Here is a 9,555-nt window from a genome sequence, read left to right on the forward strand (position 1 = left end):
GAATGGTGTCTACCTGCAATGCTGGTATTCTATGATTCTATGTCAAATTCTGTTTAATTATTGTTTCTGTGAAGCATCATAAGAGCATGACTACATTAAAGACTCCATATGTTGCATGTTGTAGTTGATCGCCTGCACTATATTTAAAAAACCAGTAGATGGTGGACATTCCCCATGAGTAAATCACAGTTTGGAAGTATTGGAAATCTGAGGTTGGCTCTTCCCATCCTGGGAAAGTTGTACAATGGTGCAGGAATTGGCAAAATTCCTAAGGCTGTGCTACCATAAATTTGAATTTCTCCTCAAGAAAAAAAGACCCACACAAATTCTCACGGATGGGAAAAAGTTTGGATTAGGTCTGATTTGTAACCCAGCATACATAAAGTGATAATAAAATGTGAGGCTGGATGAACACAGCAGGCCAAGCAGCATCTCAGGAGCACAAAAGCTGACGTTTCGGGCCTAGACCCTTCATCAGAGCCTCTGTGTTCATCCAGCCTCACATTTTATTATCTTGGAATCTCCAGCATCTGCAGTTCCCATTATCTCTGATACATAAAGTGATGTCAGATTGTCATTGACAAGCCCAAGAGATATTTGTATTCACTGTCCCTCAGTACTTTTGTTGGGTCAGGTGAGTTTTGGAAAACCTTTGATAAACCTGGCAGGAAAGATTTTGTGAAAATTGTGGGAACCTGCTGAAGAGTTGGGAAGACCCTGACAGGTGTATGTAAAATATGTTGACAACATGGGTTAGTAAATTTGCAGACGACACCAAGGTCGGTGGAGTTGTGGATAGTGAAGAGGATGTTGCAGGTTACAGAGAAACATAGATAAGCTGCAGAGCTGGGCTCAGAGGTGGCAAATGGAGTTTAATGCAGACAAGTGTGAGGTGATGCATTTTGGTAGGAGTAACCGGAATGCAAAGTACTGGGCTAATGGTAAGATTCTTGGTAGTGTAGATGAGCAGAGAGATCTCGGTGTCCACGTACACAGATCCTTGAAAGTTGCCACCCATGTTGACATGGCTGTTAAGAAGGCATATAGTGTTTTAGCTTTTATTAATAGCGGGATCGAGTTCCAGAACCATGAGGTTATGCTGCAGCTGTACAAAACTCTGGTGTGGCCGCACTTGGAGTATTGCGTACAGTTCTGGTCACCGCATTGTAAGAAGGATGTGGAAGCTTTGGAAAGGGCGCAGAGGAGATTTACTAGGATGTTGCCTGGTATGGAGGGAAGGTCTTACGAGGAAAGGCTGAGGGACTTGAGGCTGTTTTCATTAGAGAGAAGAAGGCTGAGAGGTGACTTTATTGAGACATATAAAATAATCAGTGGGTTAGATAGGTTGGATAGGGAGAGCCTTTTTCCTAGGATGGTGACGGCGAGCACGAGGGGGCATAGCTTTAAATTGAGGGGTGAAAGATATAGGACAGATGTCAGAGGTAGTTTCTTTACTCAGAGAGTAGTAAGGGTACGGAATGCTTTGCCTTCAACGGTAGTAGATTCGTCAAATTTAAGTACATTTAAGTTGTCATTGGATAAGCATATGGACGTACATGGAATAGTGTAGGTTAGATGGGCTTCAGCTTGGTATGTCAGGTTGGCACAACATCGAAGGCCGAAGGGCCTGTACTGTGCTGTAATGTTCTATGTTCTATATGTTCAAACTTCAAATGTTATAATTAGATGCTGTCTTTCAAATTAAATATGTTTTTATCCTGAAAGCATAAGTTGACCATTGCATTGCCCAATAAGAAGGGTAAGTGCTGAAAAAACCTTAACTGGGATGGGCCATCTGTGGACATGGGACCAAAGTTAAATCTTGAGTCAAATATGGTTCTAATACAGAACTCCTTGGATTGCAAACATTGTGTAAGTATTTAGATGCATTAGATTACATTTCCCATTAGGAAAAGTGCAATTATACATTTAATGCTGTAGAAAACAATGCTAGTGAACCAACGTGATGGTCTGAACAGTGATTTAAATATTCAGAGAGCTTAAACTTAAAAAAACCTACTGCTTAAAATTAGAAACAAGCGCAGTCATTTGTTCTACTTTTTTGAATGACAGAAGCAATCCACTTTGAATGAGAAACAAACCATCAATGCTTTCAGGTTTAATAGGTTCCAGTGTCTGGAGATTTAATTGTTTATTTTAGCAATAAAATAAAATGAAACAAATATTTTATGAACAATAAAAGTGAGGATAATCAAGAAAGAAAAAGAATAATCTGTTCCTATATAAAACAGATAAAAATATTTTTAAATATAGGGTAGAATTAACCCAAGCATTCATTGTGATTTGAACAGAAACGAAAGCTTTGTATTGGAATCTTTACACAAGGTAAAGCTTACAAATATTGTTGCAATTCTAACGCCATCTAGTACTGTACATCTAGCAAGACCTAGTGTCCAACTCTTTGGATCTTAATACATGCTTCTCTCTCAAATGGCTTCCCATCTCAGACCGAAAAATGAAAGCCAGTGCTTGGGAAATTCTCTACCTCAGTCCTTCAGGGCTCCCTAGGAACTCGGCAACTTTCTTTCACTTAGACCCATGGGTTTGTGGTTTTTAAAAGCTAATTGTTAGCTCCCAAGCCCATATATTTAACAAAGAATTCCAAGAATTTGCAGTAAATATTAAGATCCATATATAAATCTCCCAGTTTCATCATATATTATGACTATTTGGGAACTTGCTTTATAACGTTGAAAATGGGTTTGAGATTTTCCGTTCTGACATGGTGACATTTTTATTAGCAGTGGGTCAAAGAGATCATATAATTGTTAAATAAGCTTCCTAGTAAGTTAGTTGCAGAAGTGTTTTCTAAGTTGAGGTTTTACAACCCAGATACATTGTGGCCAGAGGCCAGAAGCAGATTTAGTTCAGAAGGAAAGATCCATATCAGCAGAAGGGCAGTTTTGTTTTATAGTTTCTAGGCAATCAGACCTGGAGAGAAGTCAGAAGTTTTCTTAGCATTCTGGGTAGAAAGAGTTGGAAAGAGCCCTGAGCTTTTCTTAAAGTTCATTAAGGAAACATCAGTGAGTTAGCCTGTGCCTTTGTGTCTCCTAGAGATACAGCAACAGAGAGAATCACATTTGTTAAATGTGCAGAAAGTTACCAAAAGGAGATGCTTGTGGCTTTGTCAGCTGAATAAGAAATTAGGGTGAAGGTTGACATGATACTTGATATTGCTAGGAGAAAGTGTTGAAACTTTCTTTTAGTCGCGGATCATTCCAAATTCTATTGTAATTAACTTTGTTTTTCTCCTCTATTTTTGTGAAATAAACTTGCGTTATTTTGCAAAATACATTGGCGATTTCTTGTTAATATGCACAGTGACTGACCACAACTAAATTGTGAAAAATAAAACTTATGATCTTTAAGTCAGGTTTCACTCTAAATTCTGATTTGTCCCGTATCACTATCAGTTGTGATCATAAACAATGGTTGCATCTCTTGAACAAACAAAAATAAGATTATCAAAAAATAAAAATATGATTATAGAAGTATATATCTTGATGAAGGTGAAGGCAGTTAAGTGGATATCTCAAAGTACAGCAAAATGTAAATCATTGATAAGATAGCATCTGATTCTAAAACAGATCAAATAACATCAGAGCTGTACATGATAAATGCAGATATCAGGAAATTGGATTTTATAACGTGTTAAATGTTCAGAATCACCTTCAAAAAGACAACTAAACGTGGAAACTCCAGCACTTAGGAAGTACAATTTTGTGAATGAATCAATAGTATTTCTGTCTCACCAGAGACTGCAAAAGACAATGTAGTGAGTCTAACCAGAGAGTCACCACACCTCACAAGAGGGCCAAGGTTGAGATGGAGGGACCTTCATGGTGACCTTAGCTGGTACAGGAACTGGATTCTGTGCTATTTACATCACTCTGCATTGCAAACCAGCTGTTCAGCCAATTGAGCCATCTGACCCCTTTTAAGAAGTAATGTTCTCGAGGAATTCATCTATTAGAACATGAATGAACTTTTTCCCATTGTTCTTGTGTTCTCGCTGCCATTCAGAATAATTGTTAAAGAAAAGACAGGATTATGAAAAAGATGGCAATTGAAGTGAATAAAGTAATGGATCAATCATCACTTGAACCTCCCAATAGTTAAGGCAGAAAGAACTCTGATGGACAGCAGTAGTTTTGACTTTTTGCTGCTGTTTGTATTCTCACTGTATTGTTCTGAGTCATCTGTATAACAAACATTTAAATCACGAAACATAAAAATGCTACTTGTAGGGCCAAAGGCCTGTACTGTGCTGTAATGTTCTATGTTCTATGTACTCGCCACAGGTACCTGTATAATTCTCCAACCCATTTCATTATCTTCTTTATAATCTCTAAGCAATGCAATTCACAGCATCACGTGAGTAGTTGCAATCTTGATATTTATTTATTTCTTTCATTCGGGGTGGCACGGTGGCTCACTGGTTAGCACTGCTGTCTCACAGCGCCAGAGGCACGGGTTCGATTCCAGCCTCGGGCAACTGTCTGTGTGGAGTTTGCACATTCTCCCCGTGTCTGCGTGGGTTTCCTCCGCGTGCTCTGGTTTCCTCCCACAGTCCAAAGGCTGCATTCCAGGCCCTAAGAAGCTGTTTCACATCAAAGAGATGTTCACCTGCACATTTGTCAATGCAATATATTGTATCCGCTGTTCCCGTTGTGGACTCCTCTACATTGGGGATACCAAACGGAGGCTTGGGGACTGTTTTGTGGAACACCTACGCTCTGTTGGCAACAAACAACTACACCTCCCAGTCGGGAACCATTTCAACTCCCCACCCCCACTCCTTGGACGACATGTCCATCCTGGGCCTCCTGCAGTGCCACAATGACACCACCTGAAAGATGCAGGAACAGAATCTCATATTTTGCTTGGGAACCCTGCAGCCCAAGGGTATCAACGTGGACCTCACAAGCTTCAATATCTCCCTCCCCTGACCGTATCCCTAAACCAGCCCAGCTAGCCCCTGCCTCCCACCTCAAGCCCCACCCCCATATCCTACCCACTAACCTCATTCCGCCCCCTTGACCTGTCCATCCTCCCTGGACTGACCTATCCCCTCCCCAACTCCCCACCTACATTCACTTTCACTGGTTCTATCCCCGCCTCTTTGACCTGTCTGTCTCTTCTCACCCTATCTCCTTTATCCATCTTCTATCTGCCTCCCCCGTCTCCCTATTTATTTCAGAATTCCCTTCCCCACCCCCATTTCTGAAGAAGGGTCCTGACCTGAAACGTCAAACTTTCCTGCTCCTCTGATGCTGCTTAGCCTGCTGTGTTCATCCGGCTTCACACTGTGTTATCTATACCTCTGATCATTTTGTACACTCCAGCAAGTCACCTCTCATCCTGCACCATTCTAAAGAGAAAAGCCCTTGCTGTCTCAACCTTTCCTTGTAAGACCTTCCCTCCATCCCAGGCAACATCCTCGTAAATCTCCTCTGTACCTTTTCAATGCTTCCACATCTTTCTTGTAATGAGGCGACCAGAACTGGACACAATACTTTGGATGTGGCCGAACCAGGCTTTTGTAAAGCTGAAGCATAACTTCATGGCTCTTGAGCTAAATCCCTCTATTAATGAAAGCCATCACACCATACGACTTCTTAACAACTCTACCCACCTGGGTGGCAGCTTTCAGGGAACTGTGGGCTAGAACCCCAAGATCCCTCTGCTCCTCCACACTGCCAAGAATCTTACCATTAACCCTGTATTCTGCTTTCAACTTTGTCCACCCAAAATGAATCACCTCCATCTGCTACTTCTCAGCCCAGCTCTGCATCCTATCAATGTCCCTTTGTAACCTAGAACAGTCCACCGTACTGTCCACAGCTCGATCCACCTTCATATCGTCCGCGAACTTACTAATCCACCCTTCTGCTCCTCCATCCAAAATCATTTACAAAAACCACAATGGCAGGTGTCTTTTCCCTGAGTTGGGAGATTTCAAGATTTGAAGGCATATAAGCTTAAGGTGAGAGGAGAAAGATTTAAAAAAGACATGAGCAGCAATTATTTTTTACACAGAAGGTGGTTTGTGCGTGGAAATGATGGATGCAGATACAATGACAACATTTAAAAGACATTTAGAGAAGTAGATGAATAAGAAATGTTTGGAAGGATATTGTCCAAGCAAATCATCAATCAATGGTGTCCCTCACAGATGAGGATGACTCTATTCTATTGTCAGGTAGGTGTGGCTGCCACAGGCTCTGTTACGTTTGGGGCAGAAGATCATTGTGGGACATCTTTCACTGTTTTTGTCTGGCTTTTACTTTTTCCCCGACAGCAACTCTTGAGGTGCTCAAAGCCTTCCTGGAAGCTCCTCCTTCAGCTTGGCCAGTCTTGGGCCAGGTGTCTGTGGGAATGTCGCACTTTGCCAGTGAGATCTTAAGTGTGTCACAGAAACACTTCCTCTGCCTACCTGGGGCTTCCCTGCCATTTCAAAGCTGGGAGTAGAGACCTGCCTAGGGAGTCTTGTGTCGGTCATGAGAACCATGTGGCCAGCCCGTCACAGCCAATCCAGGAATGTCAGTGCCTCGATACTGGGGATGTTGGCCTGGTTGAGGATGTTGGTGTTGGTGCGTCTTTCTTCCCAGTGGATTCGCAGGATCTTGCACAGGCAGCATTGGTGGTACTGCTCCAGTGCCTTGAGGTGAATGCAACAGATAGTTCATGACCCAGAGCCAAATAGGATAGGGCAGAATCATCACAGATCTGTAAATTGTAAATCTGTAGATTTTGGTGCTGGATTTGATGTTATTGTCCTCAAAGACCCATTTCCTCAAACAACTGAAGGCTGAGCTAGCACACTGGAGGATATGCTGGACTTCTTCATCAATAGCCACTTTGGCTAACAGGCCATCCTCAATGTTTTGGAAGTGGTCAACATTCTTTAAGATCTCCCTGTGGCCCCTGATGATTGAGATTCGCTCCACAATGCCAGGCCAGGTTGGTGAAGGACCTTTATCTTACAGATGTTCGGGGCAAGAGCCATGCTCTCAATATGCCTCTGTAAAAGTACTGACAATGGACCAGAGTATATCCTTGGAGATTGCACATACACAAGAATCATGTGCAAACTGTAGGTCAATGACATTGGTTGAGGTGACTTTGGTTTTGGCTTGAATACAGCAGAGGTTGAATAATTTCCCATTGATTGTGTAAGTTCGCTGAACTCCAGTGGAGAGCTTGTCAGTGGTGAGGTGAAGCATTGCAGTGAGGTTTCTTTTTTCTTTATTCCTTCACGGGATGAGGACGTCGCTGGACAGGCAGCATTTATTGCCCATCCCTAAATGTACACAGGGGAGTTAAAAGTCAACCACATTGCTGCAGGTCTGGAGTCACTTGTAGACCAAATTGGGTAAGGATGGCAGTTTCCTTCCCTAAACCACATTAGTGAACAGATGAGTTTTTTTTGACAATCGACAATGGATTCATGGTCATCATTAGACTCTTAACTCCATCATCTGCTGTGGCAGGATTTGAACCCGTGTTAGCAGTCCAGCAATAATACCACTAGACCATCACGTCCCTAATGTTGGGGAGAAAGCGCAATCCTGCTTGACACCCGTCTAAATGATTATTGGTTTGGTGGTGGAGTCATTTGTCATTACCATAACATCCATGTCATCGTGGAGCAGGCAAAGGACGGTGACAAACTTTAAGGCGCAACCATAGCGGAAGAGGGCCCCCCATAATACTTTCTGATTGATGGAGTCACAAGCCTTTGTAAGGTCAAAGAAGGCCATGTATAGGGGTAGGTTCTTTTCTCTGCATTTCTCCTGCAGCTGTTGCACAAGTGAAAATCACATCTGTGGCTCCCCTCCGTGGCTGAAAGCCACACTGTAACTCCGGGAGGAGATGGTTGCAGAGAACTTTGGTGATGACTTTTCCAATGGTCAACAACAGGGAGATTCCCCTGTAATTACCATACTCAGACTTGTTCCCTTTCTTGAAGATGCTCACAACTGTGGTGTATCGGAGCTCTCCCGGGATGCACTCCTTCCTCCAGACAAGGCAGACAAAGGTGTGTAGCTACAGCAGGAGCTCTTTGCCTCTGTACTTCAATGCTTCAGTGGCGATACTATCTGGTCCAGCAGCCTTGTTGTTCTTAAGCTGGCAGATGTCCCTCCCTACTTCGTGCGGGGTTGGAATGTTCCTAAGCTTGTGGTGTTGTAGAAGCCACGGGTTACAATCAAGGACACTTGGATCAACGACAGACCCCTGGTTGAGGAGGTCTCCAAAGTGCTCCCCCAAGTACAGTTTGATGGCATGTGCCAAGCGCAGGTAAGTGGGACTAGTTTAGTTTGGGATTATGGTCAGCATGGACTGGTTGAACACAAGGGTCTGTTTCAGTGCTGTATGACTCTATTAAAATAACTTCATGTTTCAATAGTAAAGTTAAAGAATCCATACATTTCTTTTACAGCATAATCTCAATTTCTAATATCAGTTATAAAGTGCGTAGACTCCTGCAAATTCTTTCAATTTTTTAATTTATACTTCCTCACCTCATTCCTTGAACCATTTCAGACTTCATAGCGGAGATGGAGGTCATTCAGGCTACCACACCAGTGATGGCTTGGAGAAAGAGCAGATGTGTTGAGAGGTGCACTTACAATTCCTTTACCATGATCCTGGAACCCTCATCAATGCCGATGGATGACCCACCACAATGCTAGGTCAAGTGTTTCAGACATCCATTGGAAAACACTCCCACCCACATGCTGTTTCATTATTTACCAATGGTATGGAAATGACAGCATCTGGTTATTGGCCTACTTGTCTGACGGAAAAATTTTTCTTTCTTTATTCCATCAAAACTGCTCATTATATTGAAAACGTCTATTAGTTCATCTCTTATTTGATTCTATTTAAAGTGTGGTCTTGACCTTTCAAACATCTTCCTCTAACCAAAGTCCCTCATCCTTATTAAATTGGTGATTAACCTTCTCTCCTAAAGTGTCCGTAATACTCCAACTGAAGGCTACAGCAAGCCTGACATGGTTGTGAAAAGTAGACACTAACTGGTTGTACGTTCAATTTTATAGATATTATTAATCAACCTGTTCATTTATAACATTGGATGAAACGCATGAAGGGCTTGATAAGTTTTGTGACATCAGTTAATCACAGTCTCACCGTCTCACCCTAGTAAATCTTTGCACATCATTGTTCTCTATTTGCTAATGAAACTTGAAGCTGCTGGTAAAATAATAATTCTCATTCCAATTCATGTAATTATATCTCCATAGACAGCAAGTAACCTTTGAATAAGTCCTTTGACTTTGACCATTTAACAGGTAAAGTGTAAAGTCGGACAATTTGCTAATTCCATACTCATGGTATTTTATGCCTCATCATTTAAGCAATGACAAATATCACATGAGAGATGATGGATTCAATTTTCCCCACTGCTGTATTTTTACACCACTACCTTCTCAACTGGGAAAAAAAAGGACATTCTGAAGGCACATACACTGAAGAATCTGGTGAAAGAATGTTCATCCATACAATCTC

Source organism: Stegostoma tigrinum, chromosome 25, assembly GCF_030684315.1.
Source record: "Stegostoma tigrinum isolate sSteTig4 chromosome 25, sSteTig4.hap1, whole genome shotgun sequence".
In the NCBI taxonomy this organism is placed as follows: domain Eukaryota; kingdom Metazoa; phylum Chordata; class Chondrichthyes; order Orectolobiformes; family Stegostomatidae; genus Stegostoma; species Stegostoma tigrinum.